General features: G+C 43.2%; 1 long non-coding RNA gene across 1 annotated transcript; it reads right to left on the minus strand.

The window, feature by feature from the left end:
- Positions 1-1,619: 1,619 nt before the first annotated feature.
- Positions 1,620-26,603, minus strand: LOC149456891 (uncharacterized). The gene is made up of 2 exons (XR_016313784.1): positions 25,736-26,603; positions 1,620-1,933 (listed from the first exon to the last, which is right to left on the minus strand). It is a non-coding gene; the product is annotated as an uncharacterized LOC149456891 (long non-coding RNA).

Below are 26,603 nucleotides of genomic sequence, written 5' to 3' on the forward strand. Positions count from 1 at the left end.
CCCGTCTGTGTACGCCGTCTCGACTGTAAAACGGGGAAGGAGGTATACCCCTTTATGGAGGACAGACAGCAGGACCTTTTTGACCAGAGCATCATCAACATAGCAAATGTGTGTGTACTGAGGGTTGTCTTTACTGGGTGTGAAAGGAAAAATGGAACAGCCATTTTATATATCAAACATTTAGTTTTGACTAAGTGGATATATTTTGAATGTGTATTTTTTTATTAAAGGTCTTATTGTGTAATAGCTGTATTTCTTGTGTTAGAATGCGATTTACACCTCCATCTGGGAAGATTGCTATCTAAAGGAACTAGTGGAAGTAACATGCTTGTGTGAATCTCCAGGGGGTTAAATCCTCTGGAGGGCAAGTGGTTGTAAAGGCTGAAGGTTTTTTTTAACCTTCATGCATTTTATGCATGAAGGTAAAAAATAAAACCTGTGTGCAGTAGCCCTCTCAATACTTACCTCAGCTCGAGATCCAGCGATGTGCACAACAGCCTCAGTCTCTGCCTCCTCATTGGCAGAGACAGCAAGCAGGATCCATTGGCTGCCACTGCTGTCAATCACAGCCACTCAGCCAATGAGGAGAGGGAGTGGGGCCAAGCCAGGGCTCCGTGTGTGAATGAACACATGGAGCAGCAGGTGCCCCCATAGCAAGCTGCTTGCTATGGGGGCAACTGAAAGGAGGAACCAGGAGAGCCTGCGAGGGACCTGAGATGAGGAGGATCTAGGCTTTGCTGTATCGCAAAAAATGGCCTGGTCAGGAGGGGGGGGGGGGGGGGTAACTCCTCTGGAGGGTAAGTGGTTAAATACCACCAAAAGAAAGCTCTGTCTAAAAAAAAAAAAAAAAAAAAAGTGGTATTATACCCAAAACTCAGTATTGCAGCTTATCAATCAGATGTGAAAGCTGCATTGGTTTTCTTTTAGGCTTTCCCCCCCCCGCTGTTTTCTCACCTGGTGATCGGGTCAGTAACACACCTTCGAATAAGAAGGTCCCCCACTCTGGATGAAGGCGCACAGGGGGGCACCTTTTTACTAACCTGACAGCTTATTATTCTAAAAAGGAAACCTTCATTTGGTTTGCAAATATTAAAGATTCTAACTACCAGCAAGAATGAGTCGAATGCCTTACATTTAAAGAGCACCTGTCATTTTAGATTCATCATGGCAGCGCCTGTTAGTGGGCATCCACTCACCTGCTGCCGCCACATCCCCCACCTTGTTGTGTCACTGCCGCATTACCAACCGTAACACTGCGGGACAAAGATGACAATTGCTCTTTAAAAATTATGATTTAAAATCAAGCCTTTTCACTAGTGATTTAAATCAAATCCACCCTGTCTCTACTTCATCTGAACAGTGTTTATAAAGATGGTAGGTCTGTTTTTTGAGAACAGGGGCTGTAATAACCGCTGTATTTACAATCATTTTGACAAATGCACGCAGATCGGCGGCACTTTGCTGGCTACACGTGCAATCTGATGAAGTGTTTTTGGGCGTATGTGCCAGACTCAATCTCCTCAGCTGGTTTCTGATGGGATTTATGCAACTGTTGTATAACTTTAAAAAGTGATTCTTGATAAGCTTAAATTTTAAAAATCATGAAAAGGCAACAAATATAAATGAAACAAATGAGCTGTTTTTTTTAATAACCGCTTTAGTATAATTATATAATAAAGTATTTATGAAATAGCTTCAAAAAAGTAATTACAAGTGAAAATAAATATCTCTGCATGGGAATGGTAAGAATGAACAAGTCTTGATTGGGAAGCAGTCGTTTCAGTGTCCACACTTCTCACATGTCCTGAAGTCATTCTGTAGACCTGCAGTTTGGCCACACCTCTCTACACCCAGTTGTAACACGCACATCTTCTCGGGGGGTGGTAAAGGGTCAAATAAAGTAGTTTGTTGTTAACGAATGACCCTAGGCTTCCTGTGAAAACATAAAAAAATGCACATGTATTTTACAGGAGAAAACAATAGAGAAACCTACATATTTAAAATAATCATTACAAATTCCAAAACCTTGGTGGTGTGTAAAAACATATTCACCTTTGCCTACAGGCCATCTCGTTATACTTACTCAACCAGTTTTTCTGTCATAAGGTGTTACACAACAAAAAGTAGTCTGCTGCCACCAGAAATGTTAAAGAAAACCAGAACCTGAGGGCTGCCATAGCTGATCTGTTTCTAAAAATGCCGGTTGTCTACAATTTAGGTACTTTGATTCATGGACCCAAAATTAACCACTTGACCTGGGAATTTTACGCTATTCAGAACTGCGCTACTAACTGGCAAATGTTCAGTCATGCAACACTGTACTGTACAACAAAGTATTTTCTACTTTGTTATAAAACATATCCAAATCACATTTCTTCATACATTTAGGACAAAATGTATTCTGCTATAGCTCATATGTGTTTGGTAAAAAAGAAAATTTGATTAGTCTGGCTGAAAAAAGTCCATCCAGTTCAACCACAGAAAAAAAAAAAAAAAAAAAAAAGGAGGAAAAAAAAAAAGTTATAATCCTATACCCACAGTTCTTCCAGAGGAAGACAAAAAAAAAACCCAGCAAAGCATGATCCTGCAGGGAAAAAAATTCCCTCCTGATCCCCCGAGAGACAATCGGATATTCCCTGGATCAACTTTACCTATAAATGTTAGTATCCAGTTATGTTCAGAGTATCTAAGAAACAATCCAGGCCTTTTTTGAAGCAATCCACTGAGCTGGCCAGAACCAACTCTTGAGGGAGTCAGTCTATTCCACATTTTCACAGCTCTCACTGTGAAGAAACCTCTCTGTGTTTGGAGATTAAATTTCTTTTCCTCCAGATGTAAAGTGTGCTCCCTTGTCCTCTGTGATGACCTCAGGGTGAATAGCTATACACCAAGTTCACTATATGAACCACTGATGTATTTATACATGTTGATCATATCCCCCCTTAACCACTTGAAGACCAGCCACTGCATTAAAATGTTTGCAGGGTGGCATGGCTGTGCAAAACCACGTTTTTAAACGTGTTCCGCTCTCCCGAGGTTTTCGCAGGCAGGGGGCGCGCACGCCTGCCGACCCACGGGTGTCACCATTTGATCCCCGAGGGATCAATCATTCGGTTTCAGCCAGTGATGTCTGGCTGAAACCAGATGATCGGTCCCGGTCCTATCCCGTCCTGTGTTGACAGTTACACAGGATAGGATATGATGTCCTTCTCTGCCTGGGCACATTCCGTTCCAGACAGAGAAGAAGACAGAAGAATTGTGAGTAAAAAGCACTACACTACAGTTAGAACACACCTAGGACACATTTAACCCCCTGATCGCCCCCCCAGTTAACCCCTTCACTGCCCTGTCACCAGTGTCATTGATCAGTGAACAGATTTTTACTGATCACTGTATCAGTGTCCCTGGCGACTTCCAATAGTGTTAGCGCCCCTCCCAGATAGCGCCAGTTTGCCCGCTAGTACACCATTTAACCCCTTGATCGCCCCCCCCCCAGTTAACCCCTTCACTGCCCTGCCACCAATGTCATTGATTACAGTGAACAGATTTTTACCGATCACTGTATTAGTGTCACTGGTGACTTCCAATAGTGTTAGTGTCAGTTAGCGCCCCTCCCAGATAGCGTCAGATTGCCGCTAGTACACAAGTAATCACATTTGACCCCTTAATTGCCAGGAACACGCTCACTTGCACGCTAAACCTCCATTGCTAGTATAGTGTCTGATTGGATCAATATCTTTGATCAGATCAGTGCTATACCAGCGTTCACATTACTATAGTATCCCAAAAAACGCAGTGTTAGCGGGATCAGCCCCGACACCTGCCACCACCTGCGTTTAGCCCCTACACCCCCCCTCTTCTCCCCCAGTAAGTGCAGTGTCAGTAGATAACTGTCACTTGATACATTAAACAGAAAACCGTAGTGTTCACAGAATGAGACCTGATCTCTGTTAGCACTTGCCGGTAAATTTTTTGTAGCGGTTCAAGCAGTCCCTGACAGCCAGGCGCTCTTTTTCCCGTGAGTCGCATTAGGTACCTGTAAATTTAGTGGCCAAAATGTCCAACCAAAGGTACTCTAGTGAAGAGGCCTACAGGATTCTGAGCATGTCAGGTGAGAGCGAAGGGGAAGGCTCCCTGACAGAATCGGGCTCAGGATACGAACCTGTAGATAGCAGCGGCACCCTGACAGATAGCTCAGACGATGGAGAAGAGGTCCCTGCTAAGATCAGGTGTACCCGACCCCATTCCCAGGATGCTGAGGTGGTACAAATGCATGATGACTCTCATATGCAGCAGAGTGTCAGTACTAGTGCCGCACTACCTTTTGGTGAACTGGTGAGCACCAGCGGCCTAGTCCATCCTGGTCTTATACATACCAGCACTGCAGTATCACTTGGTGACGTGGTGAGTCCCATAAGTGCAGTACAAGCTGGTGCGGTGGTGAGCACAAGTAGTGTCCCGCAGCCACCAAGAATTAGCAGACAGGCCCGTAGAGCCCCTAGTATCTTTCCGGATGTGCTTGCAAATCCCGATTGGCAGCCCACAAATTCTGAAGCACACTTACTTCCCCCATTCACTGCCCAACCCTGAATTCAGGTGGAAACAGCAAATTTAAATACTCCCCTTGATTTTTTTTTTAGCAGTTTTTCACAGATGATCTTTATGCTTTGATTGTGGATCAAAGCAATTTATATGTACAACAATTTATCGCCGCCAACCCAAATTCAAACTTTGCCAGACCATTCGCATGGAAACCCATTACGGTTTCCGAATTTAATGTTTTTATGGGCCCAACCCTCAACATGGGCATTAATAAAAAAAAATCAATTGCGGTTGTATTGGTCCACAGACCCGCTTGTTCATATGTCCGTGTTCTCTGCTGCCATGGCGAGGCATAGATATGAGACGATAATGCATTTTATGCACTTCAATGACAACACACTCAGTCCTCGGGGTGACCCTGACTTTGACCAGCTCCACAAAATTTGGCCCCTCGTAAACCACTTTAACCAAAAATTTGCAGATGTGTATACAACCCAGCAAAACATCTGCATCGATGAGTCCCTCATTCAATTTTCTGGCCACCTTGTAATCAAACAATTTCTACCCAGCAAGCATGCCAGATATGGGGTCAAGATGTACAAGACCTGTGAGAGGGCAACAGGCTATACATATAAGTTTCGGATTTACGAGGGAAAAGATAGTCACATGGAGCCCCCCGGATGCCCAAACTACATGGGGAGCAGTGGCAAGATAGTTTGGGACTTAGTGTCATCCTTTTTCCATTTGGGGTACCACTTATAAGTGGACAATTTTTATTCAAGCGTGCCACTATTTAGACATTTGTTCAATCTTGGAATTTGCGCATGTGGCACTGTGCGATCTAATCGGCGGGGCTTCCCCCAACGGCTTGTAAATACCAGTCTTAGAAATGGGGAAAAGGCCTGCTTGAGAAATGAAGAATTGCTCGCAGTGAAGTGGAAGGACAAACGGGATGTTTACCTCCTGTCTTCCATTCACACAGATACAACCATCCAAATTGCCACGGCAGCTGGTGTTGTTGAGAAGCCCCTTTGTCCACGATTATAACCTTAACATGGGAGGGGTGGACTTCAACGAACAGGTGATGAAGCCGTACTTAGTTTCCCGAAAAACCAGACGCCGGTACAAAAAAGTGTCTGTTTATTTCAACTGGCTTTATATAACGCTTTTGTTCTCTACAAAGCAACTGGACATAGTGAATCCTACCTAAAATTCCAGTTAGAGATCATCAGGGCCCTTTTGTATCCAGAAGGTGCTGCGCCCCAAACCCCCATCCCAGATGCAGTTAGCCGGCTGCATGAGAGACATTTTCCCGATACCATTCCTGGTATCCCAACCCAAAGAAAACCCCAAAAAAGATGTTGTGTCTGTAGCAAACGTGGAATTAGGCGTGGCAGCAGCTATTGTTGTCCCTCCTGTCCTGGCCAACCTGGCCTCTGCGTCAAGCCCTGCTTCCGCCTCTACCATACACTAGTGGACTATTAGTACAGGGTACAGCATGGCACAGATCAGGGCACATTTACACAGGGTCTCGAAAGAGGTTAGGTAGTCAGGAAACTGGCTATCGCATTTGGAGAGACCCTACCATCTGTTTTAAAAATGTTTAACCACTTGACCTCCAGAGGATTTACCCCCCTTAATGACCAGGCCTCTTTTTGCTACTCGGCGCTGCACTAATTCAACTGATAATTGCGTGGTCATGCAATGCTGCACCCAAACGAAATTTACGTCCTTTTTTTCACACAAATAGAGCTTTCTTTGGGTGTAATTTGATCACCTGCGCGCTTATTTTTCACGCTATAAACAAAAAAAGGCCAAAAATTTTGAAGAAAAACAATATTTTTTACTTTCAGCTATAAAAAATATATAGTAAACTCAAAGTTGGTTATAAATTTAGGCCAAAATGTATTCTGCTACATGTTTTTGGTAAAAAAAATCCCAATAAGTGTATATTGATTGCTTTGTGTGGAAGTTATAGCGTCTACAAACTATGGTATAAATACTGCAATTTACGCCATTTTTATGCTATACAGCGCTGCGCTAGTTTAACGGAAAATTGCGCGGTCATGCAATTCGGTACATAAATGAAATTTACATCCTTTTTTTCCCCACAAATTGAGCTTTCTTTTGTTGGTATTTGATTGCCTGTGCGGTTTTTATTTTTTTGCGCTATAAAAAAAAAAGGCTGACAATTTTGAGGAAAAAAAACAATATTTTGGATTTTTTGCTATAAAACATGTCCAGTAAAAAAAAAAAATGCAAAAATCAAAATTTAGTCATAAATTTCTGCCAAAATGCGTTCTGCGTCTTTTCTAAAAAAAAAACCCCAATACGTCTAAATTAATTGGTTTACGTGAAAGTTATAGCGTTTACAAATGGCGGGAAAAATACTGGGATTTTTAGGTTTTTTTTTTTATACTAATAATGGCGGCGATCAGCGAATTATGGCAGCGACCAGCGACTTATGGCGGGACTGCGGCGGACATTCTGACATTGGGGGGTACTGACTTGGGGTCACTGACATCCCCAAAAACACTAATACAGTGATCAGTGCAAAAAAAAAACAAAAAAACAAAACACTGACACTGTACTAATGGCAATGGGGAGGAAGGGGTTAACTTTATTTTGCAGGGAAGGGTTATAGGAGTGAGGGGAGTGTTTTACTAGGAAGCGGGGGGGTGTACTGGACGGGACAAGGCTGATCGAGAAAGAGAAACTGTTCTTTCTCGATCAGCTCATCCTCGAGCTGACAGGGAAGTGACAGACAGCACAGCTACCGCAGCTGTGCTGTCTGCCACTGTTTGCCGCCGATCGCCGGGAGATAGACGGTAAGGACCGGCTGTGACCCAGCGACTCACATCTTTGGCGGTGATCGGCGGGACAGATAGGGCGGCCGCGCACCTCGCACGCCCCCTATTTGTTTACAAAACACACGTTTTAAAACGTGGTTTTGCCTGCCAGTGCCACCCTGCCGCTATATATCTACAGTGGCTGGGCGGCAAGTGGTTAAAGTTTGAAAAAAAAAGAAGTTAAAATAAAAAAAATTAAAAGTTCAAATCCCCCAAAAAATAAGAAAATGTAAAAACCAAAAATAGTTATAGTTTTTTTCGTTGTCATTTTTGTGATTGTTCTACTTTTACTGTTTTATTGTTAACCATTTCTGTTTGCAGGAATACTTTCAGCTGCAGCACTGACCTGTTTATTCTGACAGCAACAGGAACTTGCTCTCAGAATATACATAAATCAGTGTGGGCAGCGCTGTTGGATGAGATTTTTCATCCGCAGTCAAAAAAAAAGAGCATATATGCCAAAGCATGGGGGCCAGGGGTGGCCAGTGGGTGGATGGCCCCTATGCTTTGGCATATATATTTTATATTTGTTGGCACATTTCATGTGTGCCTACCATTAGAAGTGGGTGGATGAAGGGAGGTTTTCTAATGGTGGGCATACCACCACACACTTTTCCTTGCAGAGATATTTCAATTATAAAGTTGTTTTATTGAGTTAATGTTTTATTGTTAACCATTGTTGATTTCTTTGCAGAAACTGCAGCACCGACTTGTTTATTCTGACAGCAATAGGGTCTTGCTTTCAGAATAGATATAAGTAGGTGTGTGCAGTGCTGTCGGATGAGATTTTTCATCCGCAGTTAAAAAAAAGAAAAAAAAAAAAAAAGAGCATATATGCTGAAGCATGGGGGCCTGGGGTGGCCAGTGGGTGGATGGTCCCTATGCTTTGGTATATTTTATATTTGTTGGCACATTTCATGTGTGCCCATTAGAAGTGGGTGGATGCAGGGTGGTATTCTAATGGTGGGCATACCACACACTTTTTCTGGCAGAGATTTCTTCTCTTTTTTTTCCCCATTCAGCCCACAGGCTGCATAAAGTTAAAAAGAACATAGCATATACACCCAACAAGGACCAGCGACGTACTGGTACATCACTGGACTTTGAATGGTTATACTAGGGTGATGCCTGCAGGCATCATCCTGGTATCATTTTTTTCAGCCGGCGATGGGCTTTCATGTACAGTTGTGGCCAAAATTATTCAACCCCCACTGAAATTGAGTGTTTTGGCCAGTTTGACATTGCTTTTGATCATTCAGTCATCTTGCTTACATTTACATTAAAGAGGCACTTGTAGGTCAGACAAATATAACATAACAGTTATAATGAAATAACCACAAATGTCTTTTCTGTGCTCACAGCATTATCAGTTTTATTCAACCCCCAAGTGACATTCAATCTTAGTACTTAGTACAGCATCCTTTTACAGTTATAACAGCTTTTAAACGTGAAGCATAGCTTGACACAAGTGTCTTGCAGCGATCTACGGGTATCTTCGCCCATTCTTCATGGGCAAAGGCCTCCAGTTCAGTCACATTCTTAGGCTTGCGCACTGCAACTGCTTTCTTTAAGTCCCACCAGAGGTTCTCAATCGGATTTAAGTCTGGTGACTGCGATGGCCACTCCAAAATGTTCCAGCCTTTCCTCTGCAACCATGCTCTAGTGGACTTGGAGGTATGCTTGGGATCATTGTCCTGTTGAAAGGTCCAACGTCTCCCAAGCCTCAGGTGTGTGACGGACTGCATCACGTTTCCATCCAATATCTCCTGGTACTGAAGAGAATTCATGGTACCTTGCACACGCTGAAGCTTCCCTGTACCTGCAGAAGCAAAACAGCCCCAAAGCATGATTGACCCTCCACCATGCTTCACAGTAGGCAAGGTGTTCTTTTCATCATAGGCCTTGTTCTTCCTCCTCCAAACATAGCGTTGATCCATGGGCCCAAACAGTTCTAATTTTGTTTCATCAGTCCACAGAACACTATCCCACAACTTTTGTGGTTTGTCCACATGGCTTTTGGCATACTGCAGTCGACTCTTCTTATTCTTTGGAGACAGCAAGGGGGTACGCCTGGGAGTTCTGGCACGGAGGCCTTCATTACGCAGTGTGCGTCTTATTGTCTGGGCTGAAACTTCTGTACCCACATCTGACAAATCTTTTCTCAGTTCCTCAGCAGTCACACGGGGACTTCTCTCCACTCTACGCTTCAGGTAGCGCACAGCAGTCGAAGTCAGCATCTTCTTTCTGCCACGACCAGGTAGCGTTTCAACAGTGCCCTTTGCCTTGAATTTGCGAATGATGCTTCCTAAGGTGTCTCTTGGTATGTTTAACATCTTTGCAATCTTCTTATAGCCATTGCCCTTCCTGTGAAGAGAAATCACCTCTTCTCTTGTCTTCCTGGACCATTCTCTTGCCTTCACCATGTTTGTAACCACACCAGTAAATGTCTAGAAGGAGCTGAGTATCACAGTCATTTTAAAGCTGCCTAATTGGTGCTTATTATGCTTGATTGCTGCTCGGTGACATCCACAGGTGTTTTCAATACCTGATGGAAAGCACCTGTATGAACCTCTGTTCTTCAGAGTGGTAGTCTTTAAGGGGTTGAATAATTGTGGCAATGAAGAAACCACATAAGAACCATTTACTACTGTATTACATAAACAATTGATGTCATTTTAGTTGCATTTGGGTAGTTACAACGTCCTTGTAGGATTTGATTCTGAATACAATTCCAAATGTACACTATAGTCCCTAAACCCCTTTACAGCATTGGGGGTTGAATAATTTTGGCCACAACTGTAAAAGCATTCCTAGTGGCTAATTAGCTGCAGGATTGCTTTTACAAGCAGCGGGAGAAAATGCCCCCCTCCCTGAGATAGCATTTAAAGTGATAAAAAAAAAAAAGAGACAGTGTAAACATAATTAAATAAATCAGAAAAAAAAAAGTACCCTCGCTCGCACGCACCTGTGGTCGTGAGCGTTGACCCTGTGCCAGTATGGAAACAGCGATTGCACCATGCATGTGAGGTATCGCCACGAACGTCAGATCAAGGGCAGTAATTATAGCTCTAGACCTCCTCTGTAAATCTAAAATGGTAGCTTGTATAGGTTTTTAAAGCGTTGCCTATAGATATTAAAAATGTATGCGGTTTGTCACCATTGCACAGGACATGCGCAATTTTAAAAGGATGTCACGTTTGGTATCTATTTACTCAGCATAGCATCATCTTTTATATCATACCAAATAATTGGCCAATATATTGTGTTTTTGTGCATTAAAATTAAAAAAGTGTATATTTTAAAAAAAAATTGCGTTTGAAAAATCGCTGTGTAAGTAATATGGGAGATAAAAAATTGCAGCACCCACCATTTTATTTACTAGGGTGTCTGTTCTAAAAAAATATATGTTTGGGGGTTCACTTTAATTTTCTAGCAAAAATACTGATTTTTTTTTAATGTGAACAAAAAGTGTCAGAAAAGGCTTGGTCTTCAGGTGGTTAGAAGAGTGAGTGATGTGTGGCATAAACTTCTAATGCTGGGCATAAAATGCCCCCACCCCCCAAAATGACCTTTTTTTTGGAAAGTAGACACCCCAAACTATTTGCTGAAAGGCATGTTGAATCAATAGAAGAATTTATTTTTTTACCACAAGTTTTTGGAAAAATGACAAAAAAAAAAATTACACAAAATTGTCATTTAAATAATTTCTCACACATGCCATATGTATATGTGGAATTACTCCCCAAAATACATTCTGCTACTTCTCCCGAGTATGGGGGTACCACATGTGAGAGACATTTTGGCAGTCTAGCCAAGTATAGGACCCCAAAATCCAATAAGCACCTTCAGGCTTTTAAAGGGCTTTATTTCCTCATTACACTTCCTGACTACCTATCACAGTTTCGGAGGCCCTGGAATGCCAGAATAGCACCAACCCCCCCAAATGACCAATTTTTGGAAAGTAGACACCCCAAGGAATTTAATAAGAAGCATGGTGAGTATTTTTCAGATCTCGTATGTTGCCACAGGTTTTTGGAAAGTGAAGAAAAAACAAAAACATTTTTTCTCTTTTTAGATTTCAAAACCTTGTGAGAAAAAAGTGTCTACTTTCCAAAAATGGGTCATTTGGTGGGTGGGTGGGGGGGGTGCTATCCTGGCATGTCAGGGCCTTCAAAACTGTGATAGGTAGTGAGGAAGTGAAATGCAGAAGTTACGCACCTTCAGGCTTTCAAAGTGGTCATTGGATTTCAGGCTCCTGTATGTGGCTAGGCTCCCAAAAAGTCTCACACGTGTGGTATTCTCATACTCGGTAGAAGTAGCAGAATATATTTTGGGGTGTAATTCCACATTTACCCATGGCTTGTGCGAGAAATAAATCATTTAAATGACAACTTTGTGTAACAAAAAAAAAAAAAAATAAATAAATATATATATATATATATATATATATATATATATATATATATATATATATATATTTTTTTTTTTTGTCATTTTCCAGAAACTTGTGGAAAAAAAATAAATCTTCCATGGACACAATGGGGTTTATTTACTAAAGCTGGAGAGTCCAAAATCAGACTCCCTTCTGCATAGAAACCAATCAGCTTCTAACCTCAGCTTGTTCAATGAAGCTTTGGCAATGAAACCTGGAAGCTGATTGGTTTCTATGCAGAAGGGAGTCTGATTTTGCACTCTCCAGCTTTAGTAAATAAACCCCAATATGCCTCTCAGCAGATAGCTTAGGGTGTCTACTTTCCGAAAAGGGGTCATTTGTTCTATCCTGGCATTTTAGCACCTCAAGAAATGTGATGGGCAGTAAAAGCTGTGTAAATTTCAAATTATCTATACCATAGTTTGTAGATGCTATAACTTTCACACAAAGCAATCAATATACACTTATTGGGATTTTTTTTACCAAAAACATGTAGCAGAATACATTTTGGCCTAAATTTATGACAAAATTTGAGATTTTTGGATATTTTTTATGACGGAAATGAAAATATTTTTTCCAAAATTTTCGTTTTTTTTTTTTTTGTTTATAGCGCAAAAAATAAAAAGTGCACAGGTGATCAAATACCACCAAAAGAAAGCTCTATTTGTGTGAAAAAAAGGACGTAAATTTCATTTATGTACAGCATTGCATGACCGCGGAATTGTCTGTTAAACTAGTGCAGCGCTGTATAGCAAAAAAAGGCATAAATTACAGTATCTATACCATAGTTTGTAGACGCTATAACTTTCACACAACGCAATCAATATACACTTATTGGGATTTTGTTTTACCAAAAACATGTAGCAGAATACATTTTGGCTTAAATTTATGACTAACTTTGAGTTTACGATATATTTTTTATAGCTGAAAGTAGAAAACATCGTTTTTTTTCAAAATTAGCGCAAAAAATAAAAAGCGCACAGGTGATAAAATGCCACCAAAAGAAACTCTATTTGTGTGAAAAAAAGGACGTAAATTTCGTTTGGGTACAGAATTACATGACCGCGCAATTATCAGTTGAATTAGTACAGCGCCAAACAGCAAAAAAAGGCCTGGTTATTAAGGGGGGGTAAATCCTCAGGAGCTCAAGTGGTTAATCTCCTCTTCTCAAGAGAGAATACATTCAGTTCCTCTAATCTTACCTCATAGCTGAGCTCCTCCATGCCTAGTATCAGTTTAGTTGCCCTTCTCTGTACTTTCTCCAGTTCCCCAATGTTCTTTTTGTGAATTGGTGCCCAAAATTGAACTGCATATTCCAGATGAGGACTTACTAATGATTTGTACAGGGGTAATATGATATCTCTCTCTGGAGTCTATACCTCTATTAATACAAGAGAGGATTTTGCTCTCTTTAGGAACCGCAGCTTAGCATTTCATGCCATTATTAAGCTTGTGATCTACCAGAACTCCTAGATCCTTCTCCACCATTGATTCCTACAGTTGTACTCCCCCTAGTATGTATGATGCATGCATATTCTTAGCCCTCAAGTGCATAACCTTACATTTAGCAACATTAAATCTCATTTGCCACAAAGTTGCCCAATTAAACAGTTGAGGTTGGCTTGTAAATTGAAGACATCCTGTAAGGACCTTATTACACTGCACAGCTTGGTGTTATCTACAAAGACTGAAACTGGATTTTTAATCCCAGACCCTATATCGTTTATAAATATATTAAAATGTAAGGGTCCCAACACTGAACCTTGGGGTACACCACTGACAACCCTAGACCATTCAGAGTATGAATCATTAACCACTACTCTCTGAATACGATCTTTTAGCCAGTTTTGTATCCATTTACATACAGATTTTTCCAAGCCTGTAGACGTTACCTTACATATTAGCCGTGTGTGGGGAACTGTTGCAAACGCTTTTGCAAAATCCAAGTATACCATGTCCACTGCCACCCCTCTGTCCAAGGTTTTGCTCACCCCCTCATAAAAAGAAATCAGATTTGTTTGACAACTTCAAACAGCATGGATTCATGAAAGACAGTTGCTTAACCCCTTCACGCCTAAGGGTAAAACAAATCTAAATGCCTAAGCACAATTTTGCAACGTTGACATGTGTTAGTAAAACCGTACATATCATCACAACTACTTTGTACATCCAGGTGAATTATACCGCTTTATTTCAGGACAAATTGGGCTTTCATTTGGTGGTAAATGGTAATGGATATCTCCTGATTTTTTTTTACCAAAGGAAAACTGGCCCAAAATAGTAAAAAAAAAAAAAATCTTTTTTTTTATTTAGCTGTGTGTTTGTTACTAACATAACCTACCACCAAAGAACAACCCAAAATAAATTCTCCAGCTCTTGACGATCGCAGCGATACCATATATGTGTATGTTATTTGTACCCGTAGTACAGCCCAGAAACAATAGTGCACATTTTGGTTTTTTTTGGTTTTTTACCTAAAACACACTGATAGCAAAATTTTTTTTAATCCTGACCTTTAACCCTGACCCAAATACTAACCCTGGCACTGAACTAGATCAAACCTTGATCTAGGTATTTTTTCTTTACTTTTTAATATTTATTTCTTTTTTTTTTTTTTTTTTTACAAACATTTTTTTTCTCTCTATGCCAGGTGTTAAGAGAGATACAATGTATCTCCTCCATTCATAGAAAGAGAAAAAAAACCAAGGGGGCCAGGCTGTACAGTGACTGATCACTGTACTAGCCAATCAGAGGCTATCACAGCGATCATGTGACCTGGAATCGGGAGTCCCGTGTCCCAATCGTTAGAACAGGACCCGGGGCTGTCAGTGACACCACGTTTTTTGTGCTGGGATCGCGCTGTGCGGCACGCTCCTTGCACAAAGACAGGTACGCAAATATGCAGCCCCACGGAAAAGAGCCCAGTTCCGTGAGGCCGCATATTTGTGTGATGTCAAGGGGTTAAAATATTTTTTTCCAGCAAGAACTCATCTATGTGGTCTTGTATTAAACTCTCCAGTATCTTCCCAACTATAGAAGTTAAACTAACAGGTCTATAATTACTTGGTACTGCTTTTGACCCCTTTTTAAATAATGGCCTTACGCCAATCCAGTGGTACTATGCCAGTCATTAACCACATGCTGCCCAGCCACTGTATAAATACGGTGGCAGGGCGGCACGGCTGGGCAAAACCACGTTTTAAAACGTGTGTTTTGTAAACAGGTAGGGGGCGCGCGCAAGGCGCGCCGCCGCCCTACCTGTCCCGCCGATCACAGCCGCGGATGTCAGTTGCCGGGTCACAGCCGGTCCTTACCGGTTATTTCCCGGCGATCGGCGGCAATCCCTGACAGAAAGCACAGCTGCAGTAGCTGTGCTTTCTGTCAGTTCCCTGACAGCTGCAGGACAAGCTGATCGGGACAGAAGAGTTTCTCTCTCCCGATCAGCGGTGTCCTGTGCAGTACACACCCCCGCCCCCTAGTAAAACACTCCCCTCACACAGATAACCCTTTCCCTGAAAAATAAACTTAACCCCTTCCTCCCCAGTGCCATTAGTACAGTGTCAGTGTTTTTTTTTTTTTGCACTGATCACTGTATTGGTGTCACTGGGGATTTCAGTGACCCCATGTCAGTACCCCCCAATATCAGAATGTCCGCCGCAGTCCCACCATAAGTCGCTGATCGCCACCATAAGTCGCTGAGTGCCGCCATTATTAGTATAAAAAAAAAATAAAAATCCCAGTATCTTTCCCGCCATTTGTAAATGCTATAACTTTCACGTAAACCAATTAATTTACACGTATTGGGTTTTTTTTTTTAGCAAAGACGTTGCAGAATACATTTTGGCAGAAATTTATGACTAAATTTGATTTAAATTTTTTTTTACTGGACATGTTTTATAGCAAAAAGTCCAAAATATAGTTTTTTTTCCTCAAAATTGTCAGCCTTTTTTTTATAGCGCAAAAAATAAAAACCGCACAGGCGATCAAATACCACCGAAAGAAAGCTCAATTTGTGGGGAAAAAAAAGGATGTACATTTCATTTATGTACCATACTGCATGACCGCGCAATTGTCCGTTAAACTAGCGCAGCGCTGTATAGTAAAAAAATGGCGTAAATTGCAGTATCTATACCAGCAATGGGCAAACTACGGCCCGGCGGACCTTTTAATCCGGCCCACGGAGCTAGGCTCCCGCTAGGCTCCTCTCACAGTCCGTCCTGAAGACCGGTCTACCATGAAAATCTGTCTCCTATGAGGATCTGTCCCCCTCGACGTATCTGCGCATGTACCGGAGATCGCCGATCGGCTGCTAATGCCTGAAACTGGCACATGCGCAGATACGTCGAGGGGGACAGATCCTCATAGCAGACAGATTTTCATGCTACACCGGAACGGCGCGGGAACACGGCGTGAGGAACGCGCGGAGCAAAGGTAAGTGAATTGACACAGGGGGGACTTGGGGACTTAATATGGGGGATGAATTACTATATGGGGGATGAATTACTATACGGGGGATTAATTACTATGCTTACTATGGGGGAATATTACTATACTTACTATGGATGACACATACACATCATTCATCTACTCTTGGTCCGTCCCCCGGGTCCAATATATGAACTCATTGCGGCCCTCAAGTCAAAAAGTTTGCCCACCCCTGATCTATACCATAGTTTGTAGACGCTATAACTTCCACACAAAGCAATCAATATACACTTGTTGGGATTTTTTTAGCAAAAACATGTAGCAGAATACATTTTGGCCTAAATTTATAACAAACTTTGATTTTACTATATATTTTTTATAGCTGAAAGTAAAAAATATTGTTTTTCTTCAAAATTTTTGGCCTTGTTTTGTTTATAGCGTGAAAAATAAAAGGCGCACAGGTGATCAAATACCACCGAAAGAAAGCCCTATTTGTGTGACACAAAGGACGTAAATTTCGTTTGGGTGCAGCATTGCATGACCGCGCAATTATCAGTTGAATTAGTGCAGCGCCGAGTAGCAAAAAGAGGCCTTGTCATTAAGGGGGGTAAATCCTCTGGAGGTCAAGTGGTTAAAGAGTCCCTAAAAATTAGAAACAATGGCTTTAAAATGACAGAGCTCAATTCTTTATGGACCCCCCGTGGGTGTATGCCATCCGGTCTAGGTGCTTTATTCACCTTTATACTGTCTAAATATTTTTGGATCATATCAATTGTGAGCCAATGTGGATCATCTGGAACTGTGTCAATACCATACCCATTATGGACAAGAGCTCCCCCAGGCTCCTTTGTATACACAGAGCTGAAGAAGGTATTAAATAAATTTGCCTTCTCTTTGTCCCCAGTCACCCACTCCAGATTATTTTGTAACGGCCTATATGCTCGGACCGAACCTTTTTACTATTAATATATTTGAAGAATTTTTGGGTGTTGGTCCTGCTATCTTTTGCAATCTGTCATGCGTTTTAAATTTTTGCGGCCTTTATTTCCTTTTTGCATATGCGGTTATATTCTTTGTAATTTTTAAACGATAGTGTTCCTTCATTTGTATATTGAATTAAAGATCTTTTCTTATTATCAATAGCTTTTTTAACTTTGGCTGTAAGCCACATAGGTTTGATTTTTAGCCTTTTAAACTTGTTGCCCATGGGAATATATTTTGCAGTGTGTTCACATACAATCTTTTTGAAGAACTCCCATTTCTGTGTTGTGTTCATCAATGCCAATATTCCCTCCCAGTCTAAGTCTTGGAGAGCAGCCCTCAGCCTTGGAAAATTAGCTCTCTTGAAATTGAGCATTTAAAATTTTTCCCATATGTGCTTGCTGTTTACAGCGAACAATAAATTAAATCATGTTATGGTCACTGCTACCCAGATGTTCTTTTATATGGTTATTCATAATAAGCTCTGCATGGTTTGAGATTACCAGGTCCAGCAGAGCATCGTTCCTAGTAGGGGCCTCTATGAACTGTACCATAAAATTGTCCTGTAGGTTTAACAATTTTTACCCTTTAACTGTTCCTGCAGTACCATTACTCCAGTCAATTTCCGGGTAGTTAAAATCCCCCATTATTATCACTGTCCCAGCCTTTTCGATCTGTGCAAGGAGCAGAGTTTCCACCTCCTCATTAACACTGGGAGGCTTATAACAAACTCCAATGACTACTTTTGTAGTACGCACCCCCATGTGTAGTTCCTCATCAGCCTCATCACACTCTCCATCAACTAGGTCCTCTTTCACATTTGCTTTGAGATCACTTCTCACATAGAGACAGACACCAACACCTTTCATATCCTCTTCCATACAGGTCACTTTTACCCCCTTCCTGCCCAGGCCAATTTTCAGCGCTCCCACACTTTGAATGACAATTGCGCGTTCATACAACATTGTACCCAAACTTAAATTTTCTCATTTTCTTCACACTAGAGCTTTCTTTTGGTGGTATTTTATCACCACTGGGGTTTTTATTTTTTGCTAAATTAACAAAAAAAACACCAAAAATTTTGAAAAATAAAAACGTTTTTCTTTGTTTCTGTTATAAAAGTTTGCAAATAAATAATTGTTCTTCAGAAATTTAGGCTAAGATGTATTCTGCTACATGTCTTTGGTGAAAATAACCCAAATTAGGATGTATTTTTTAGTTTGTAGGAAAGTTATAGAGTTCACAAACTATGGGATATATCTGAATATTGATTAATCCTGAAGGACTAACAGCCAATCTAATTTCTTGAGGTCCAAGAATGTCAGAACAGTACAGATATCCTCCAAATTACCGCTTTTTGCAGAGTAGACAGTCCGACGTACTTCATAAGAGGCATGGCAAGTTTTTTTAAATTGTATTTTTTTTGGAAAATTAAAAAATTAAAAATTATTTTCACAATTTTTGAAAAAAAAAAAAAAAAAAAAAATCACCCCCCACAAGTAGTATAGTGTCACCATGGTGACACTGTACTGCTAGGGTTACAGTATGTAAAAAAAAAACCCCATAAATAATAATATAAAAAAATAAAATAAAAATGTAAACTTTTTTTTTTTATTATTTTTTTTTGGTTATAATCTAATTTGGGGTATTTTATTTTACTAAAGATATAACTGAATAAATGTTGGCCAAGACGTATGACGAAATATTATTTATTTGCAAAATTTTATAAGAAACACTTTTTTTTCAAACTTTTTCATTTATATAGCAAAAAAAAGAAAAATCCCAGTGGTGAATAAATACCAAAATAAAGCTTTATCTGTCTCAAAAAAATTGCTAAAAAATTCATATGGGTACAGTGTTGCATGACCGCGCAATTGTTATTCAGAGTTTGATAGCGCTGAAAGCTGAAAATAAGCCTGGACAGGAAGGGGGTAAAAGTGTCCAGACATGAAGTGGTTAAAGCATTTCATATGAATAGTAAAATGTATGCCGTTTGTCACCGCTGCAAGGGCGTGCGCAGTTTTGAAGCATGACACGTCCGGTATCTATTTACTCTGCATAACATCTTTTATATTTTACAAAAAAAAAACTGGGTCGTGTATTGTGTTTTATTGCAATAAAATTTTTAAAAAAGTGTATTTTTTTCCCCAAAAATTGCATTTGAAAAAAACGATACACAAAAAGCAAAAACCACCAATCTATTCTCTAGGTCCTCTGCTTTAAAAAAACATACATATAACGTTTGGGGGTTCCAAGCCATTTTCTAGTAAAAAATACTGATTTTAAAATGTAAACAAAAAGTGCCAGAAATGGCCTGGGGCTGCAGTGGCTTTACACTGACTTTTGAATAGAACAAGTTCATGGGTACAGTGCACTGCAGATCGCTTTTCAGAGGGTCAGCAAAGGGCTACCACAAGTGTGCCTGAGGCCTTCCAGGCTGGATTGTCTAACTGCCTCCCACCCGCCACATAAGGAAATGACAGGCACAAGGTGGTTTTCTCATTCTGGGAGGATGTCATATGATGTCCTCCCACTCTAACCGTGTATGAGTACCCCCGGGGCGAGCAGCGTGGCGATCGTTGGTGCGCTGTGTCACTGGGACACAGTGGATCACCGATCAGCGGAAAGAGCCGATGAAGTCGGCTCTGTCATGTGATAAGCTGTGTCCAATCACAGCTGAATGCATGTAAATAAGGAAATGCCGCTTATTGGCATTCCTCTCTTCACGAGCTGACAGCTCATGAGAGGAGAGCCGTTAATCGGCATTCCTCAGAGGGGATATGTACACTGATCATCAGTGCCCTGATGATCAGTGTAGCCCCATAGGTGCCACCTGTCAGTGCCCAGCAATGCCACATATCAGTGCCCATCTGAGCTGCCTGCCAATGCCCATCGGTAATGCCTGCCAATGCCCATCGGTGCCACCTACCAGTGTCCACCAGTGCCACCTCATTAGTGCTTATCGGTGAAGGAGAAAAATTACTTATTTGCAAATTTTTATAACAGAAACTAAGAAAAAACTTTTTTCCCCTAAATTTTCAGCTGTTTTTTGTTTGTTTAGCAAAAATTAATAAACCCAGAAGTGATTAAATACCACCAAAAGAAAGCTCTGTCTCAAAAAAATTATAAATATTTTGAATGAGTACAACGTTGCATGACCGCGCAATTGTCACTCAAAGTGCAACAGCGCTGAAAGCTAAAAATTGGCCTGGGCAGGGAGGGGGTGAAAGTGTCCTGTATTGAAGTGGTTAATATTCTATCTGGAGGCAGAGCTGCCCTCATAGTTGTACAGCAATACACGGCACATAGAAGACAAGAAGACTGACACCATATGATAACTATGGGAGCTGTGTGTACTCACTGAGGGCAGCAGGTAGATGAACACGAACAACACCAGGTCAAACAGTAGGAAGACCCACAGGTCGAACCAGTAGGAATGGCTGGACCGATTCTTCAGACAGCCCTCCGCCTCCTTCCTCCTCTCCAGCAGCTCTGAAGACACTCTGCTCCCCTCCTTCTCCTCCAGCTGCTGTGCTCTGTGCCTGCTCTCCATACTGTCTCCGTGTAGAACGGGCGGTGGCCAGCCTGTGCGACCGTGTACACAGGAAGCTCACGTGACAGGAAGCTGTGTTCTCGTATCTATGCTGAGTGACGGTATCCCAGCACGTAGAATGAGAGGGGACTGGCTGCAGACTGGAGCTGCACTCTTGACAGGAAACATGAGACCTTCATTCCATCATTTTTTAATGAACTTTAAAAAAAAGTGGAGGTCACATGTTTCCTGTCAGGTGGAGATCCGCTTGGTTCACTAGAAAAAAAAAAAAGGAGCGAAGGTCACGTTTCCTGTGAAAAAATGAAGCTCCATTCTGCAGCCACGCTCTATTGGAAAGGAGACTATGGACCGGAAGTGGGAAGGGACACAAGCGTGCCACATCTACGCAGTCGTCGGTTGCTAAGGACGCGCAACTTCAATACTGCTGCTCAGTCTGAAGCATAGGCATCCCATGTAGATGTGTATCCCCTGAAGCAACTGCGCATGTGCCAGTTTCAGGCACGGTCAGTCGATTATAGAACTACTGCATCCGAACATGTACCTGAGTTAAATTAACCCTTTACATGCCGAGTGGTCGGCAGCGGACACAGACAATTATTACATGCCGAGTGGTCGGCGGGGGCTGTTACATGCCGAATTCTCTGCAGCGACATGGGGACGGAGGGGGGGGGGGGTGCAGTCTGCAGCGACATCTGGCAGCACCGCACAGTGTCAGTGACATGCAGGAGGGGGGGTGGGAGCAGTGTCAGTGAAATTGGGGGGGGGGGGGGGGGTTAACGGTGTCAGTGACATGGGGGGGGGGGGGGGGGGAGTAGTGTCAGTGACATGGGCAGGACATCAGTAACATGGGGGGAGGAGTGTCAGTGACATGGGGGAGGTGCAGTGTCAGTGACATGGAGGCGCAGTGAAGTGACGTGGAGGAGGCGCAGTGAAGTGACATGGGGGGGAGGGGCAGTGACGTGGGGAGGATAACGTCAGTGACATGGGGTAGGACAGTGTCAGTGACATGGGGGGAGGCAGTATCAGTGTTTCATTGGCAGGACAGTGACATAGTGGGGAGCAGTGTCAGGCACATGGAGAGGACAATGTCAGTGACATATGGGGGGGAGGAGTGACATGGGGGGACAGTGTCAGTGACATGGGGGGTGAGCAGTGTCAGTGACATTGGGGGGGGCGCAGTGGCAGTGACATGGGGGGAGGGGCAGTGGCAGTGACATGGGGAAGACAACGTCAGTGACATGGGGGAGGACTGTCAGTGACTGAGGGGGAAGGGGGCAACACAGTGTCAGTGACACATGGGGGAGGACAGTGTCAGTGACATGGGGAGGACAGTGTCAGTGACATGGGGGGTGAGCAGTGACATTGGGGGGGAGGCACAGTGAAGTGACATGGGGGGAGTGGCAGTGACATGGGGATGACTTCAGTGACATGGGGGAGGACAGTGTCATTGACTGGGGGGAGGGGGCAACAGTGTCAGTGACATATGGGGGAGCAGTGGCGGTGACATGAGGGGGCAGTGACATATGGGGGGCAGTGACATGGGGGGGTGACAGTGTCATTGACATGGGGGGCAGTGACATGGGGGGGCAGTGCAAGGACACATGGAAAGGACAATGTCAGTGACATGGGGAGGACAGTGATAGCGACATCGGGGAGAACAGTCCTCCCCGATGTCACTATCACTGTTCCCCCTCATATCATGGCCCCCCCATGTGCCTGTCACTGCCCCCCCCCATGTCAATGACACTGCCCTCTCCATGTCACTATCACTGCTCAGCCCCATGTCACTGCTCCCCCATGTGCCTGACACTGTTCACCCCATGCCACTGCCCCCCCATGTCACTGACACTGTCCTCTCCATGTCACTGCCACTTCACCCCCATGTGCCTGACACTGCCCACATGTCACTGCTCCCCCATGTAAATGTCACTGCAACCTCCATGTCACTGCCACTGCTCACCCCCATGTGCCTGAGACTGTCCCCCCCATGTTCCTGACACTGCCCCCCATGTCACTGCTCCCACATGTGCCTGACACTGTCCTCCCCATGTCACTGTCCTCTTCCCATGTCCGTGCACCCCATATCACTGTCCTTCCCCCCAATGTCACTGTCTTCACCAAGTCACTGTCCTCCCCCCCCAATGTCACTGTCTTCCCCACGTCACTGCCCCCCCAATGTCACTGTCTTCCCCATGTCACTGCCCCCCAATTTCACTGTCCTCCCCAATGTCACTAGCTTCCCCATGTCACTGCCCCCCCAATGTCACTGTCCTCCCCAATGTCACTAGCTTCCCCATGTCACTGCCCCCCCAATGTCACTGTCCTCCCCAGTGTCACTGCCCCCCCCCCCAATGTCACTCTTCTCCCCATGTCACAGCCCCCCAAATGCCCCAGCCCCTCAATGCCACCCCCCCCCTAATGTCACTTTCTTCCCCAATGTCACTGTCCTCCCCAATGTCACTGCCCCTCCAATGTCACTGTCTTTCCCATGTCACTGCCCCACCCAATGTCACTGTCTTCCCCAATGTCACTGTCTTCCCCAATGTCACTGCCCCCCCAAGTCACTATGTCACAGTCCTCCCAGGGTCACTGCCCCCCCCCCCCCCCCCATGTCACTGTCCTCTCTCCAATTCATTATGCTCCCCAATAAGCAGCTTCAATCCATCTTGCGGGATCGGCGGCGGCTAGTGATCCGTGGGCTCAGCTTCAGCGGTGCAGCCTGTAAGGGAGGACAGTGTCAGTGATGTGGGGGAAGGAGCAGTGTCAGTGACGTGGGGGAGGGGGGGCAGTGTCAGGCACATGGAGGACAATGTCAGTGACATATGGGGGGGGCAGTGTCAGTGACATGGGGGAGGGCAGTGGCAGTGACATGGGGGAGGGCGGTGGCAATGACATATGGGGGGGCAGTGACATGGAGGAAGCAGTGTCAGTGATATGGGGGGCAGTGTCAGTGACATGAGGGGAGGCAGTGGCAGTGATATGGAGGTTGCAGTGTCAGTGTAGTGACATGGGGCGAATGAAGGAGGAGATTGCGGGGCGGGTATATTGTATATTTTATATATTATTTATAATTTTTACAAAGGTTATATGATCGCAGGTAGTTACAGGGAGCGCTCCCATGCGGCAGGTAACCTCTGACAGTTGTGGACTGAGCTGTCAGTAAGCTCGGATCCAGCCTGCCAGTCAGTGAGGGCGGTCCTAGAGAGAAGAATGAATAGAGCGGGATGGATGTTCCCGGTTGGTTGGAGCTGTGCCCTGCAATCATTGATGGTGAGACACAATGTAATGTGTATGTACAGGACTTGTACCCTGTATGTGTCAAGGACCCCAACCCACATGTCTCTGTTGCTCTTCTATAGAGACTGGAGCTACTCTAAAACAGGATGCATATTACTGGCTGGCTCATCAAGTGAAAATGAAGGGGAAAAGAAAAACTAATGCAGCCATCACAACTGAAGATTTGTAAGCTGTAATTCAGTACATTTTTATTTCAGGCCTTGTTCTCAAGGGTGCTCAGGTATACACAGGTGGTTATGTGGCAGTTTTACAGTAAACAGTGATACACACATGTGAGGTATCGCCGGGATCATCAGATCATGGGCAGTAATTCTAGCACCAGAACTCCTCTGTAAATGTAACTGCTTCACTGCCGCCCTATAGCAGAAATACTGCTCCTGCATAGCAAAGCCATACAAAGAAGTGTGCTTACAGTGTAAAACAGCACACAGTTAACCATTTGATCACGCCACATGTTAACCCCTTCCTGCCCAGTGCCATTAGTACAGTGTCAGTGCTTTTTATTAGCACTGATCACTGTATTATTGTCACTGGGGATGTCAGTGACACCAAGTCCCCCCCCCCCGTGACAGAATGCTCATGCTGATCGCCACCATTACTAGTAAAAAAAAAAGTTGTTTTTTTTTTAAATTCCAGTATATATACCGCCATTTCCAAACGCTATAACTTTCATGCAATCCAAATAATTTACATGTATTGGGATTTTTTTTTAGCAAAGACATGTAGAAGAATACATTCTGGCCTAAATTTATGAGGAAATTAGAATTTTAAAATTTTTTTACTGGACATGTTTTGTAGCAAAAAGTAAAAATATAGTTTGAGTTTTTTTTTCCAAAATTGTCAGTCTTTTTTTGTAGATAAAAATGCACAGGCGATCAAATACCACTGAAAGAAAGCTCTATTTGTGGGGAAAAAAAGGATGTAAATTTAATTTGGGTGCAGCATTGCATGACTGCGCAATTGTCAAAGTAGTGCAGCACTGTATTGCAAAAAATGGCCTGGTCAGGAAAGGGGGTAAATCCTCTGGAGGGCAAGTGGTTAAAGTGGTAACCTGTTATTGTATAAAGGTGTCGCATATGAATAGTAAAATTTACATCACTGTCACCATTGCATGGGCATGCGCAATTTTAAAGCGTGACATATCTGGTATCTATTTACTATGCACAATATCATTTTTTATATTTTACAAAAAAAAATTGGCTTATGTATTGTTTTTTCAATAAAATTAAAAGTGTCTTTATTTTCCGAAAATTGCGTTTGGAAAAAAAAAAAAAAAAAAGCAAAAAAACCCACCAATTTATTATCTAGGACCTCTGCTTTAAAACAATATATATAATGTTTGGGGGTTCAAAGACATTTTCTAGCGAAAAATACTGATTTTAAAATGTAAACAAAAAGTGCCAGAAATGGCCTGGGGCTGAAGTGGCTTTACACTGACTTTTGAATAGAACAAGTTCATGGGTACAGTGCACTGCAGATCGCTTTTCAGAGGGTCAGCAAAGGGCTACCACAAGTGTGCCTGAGGCCTTTCAGGCTGGATTGTTTAATATTCTATCTGGAGGCAGAGCTGCCCTCATAGTTGTACAGCAATACACGGCACATAGAAGACAAGAAGACTGACACCATATGATAACTATGGGAGCTGTGTGTACTCACTGAGGGCAGCAGGTAGATGAACATGAACAACACCAGGTCAAACAGTAGGAAGACCCACAGGTCGAACCAGTAGGAATGGCTGGACAGATTCTTCAGACAGCCCTCCGCCTCCTTCCTCCTCTCCAGCAGCTCTGCAGACACTCTGCTCCCCTCCTTCTCCTCCAGCTGCTGTGCTCTGTGCCTGCTCTCCATACTGTCTCCGTGTAGAACGGGCGGTGGCCAGCCTGTGCGACCGTGTACACAGGACGCTCACGTGACAGGAAGCTGTGTTCTCGTATCTATGCTGAGTGACGGTATCCCAGCACGTAGAATGAGAGGGGACTGGCTGCAGACTGGAGCTGCACTCTTGACAGGAAACATGTGACCTTCATTCCATCATTTTTTAATGAACTTTAAAAAAAAGTGGAGGTCACATGTTTCCTGTCAGGTGGAGATCCGCTTGGTTCACTAAAAAAAAAAAAAAAAAAGGAGTGAAGGTCACGTTTCCTGTGAAGAAATGGAGCTCCATTCTGCAGCCACGCTCTATTGGAAAGGAGACTAGGGACCGGAAGTGGGAAGGGACACAAGCGTGCCACATCTACGCAGTCGTCGGTTGCTAAGGACGCGCAACTTCAATACTGCTGCTCAGTCTGAAGCATAGGCATTCCATGTAGATGTGTATCCCCTGAAGCAACTGCGCATGTGCCAGTTTCAGGCACGGTCAGTCGATTATAGAACTACTGCATCCGAACATGTACCTGAGTTAAATTAACCCTTTACATGCCGAGTGGTCGGCAGCGGACACAGACAGGATCGGCGGGGGACACAGAGAATTATTACATGCCGAGTGGTCGGCGGGGGTTGTTACATGCCGAATTCTCTGCAGCGA

This window comes from Staurois parvus, unplaced genomic scaffold (genome assembly GCF_062004578.1).
Source record: "Staurois parvus isolate SC_StPar_1 unplaced genomic scaffold, SC_StPar_1.0 ptg000344l, whole genome shotgun sequence".
NCBI classification, from domain to species: domain Eukaryota; kingdom Metazoa; phylum Chordata; class Amphibia; order Anura; family Ranidae; genus Staurois; species Staurois parvus.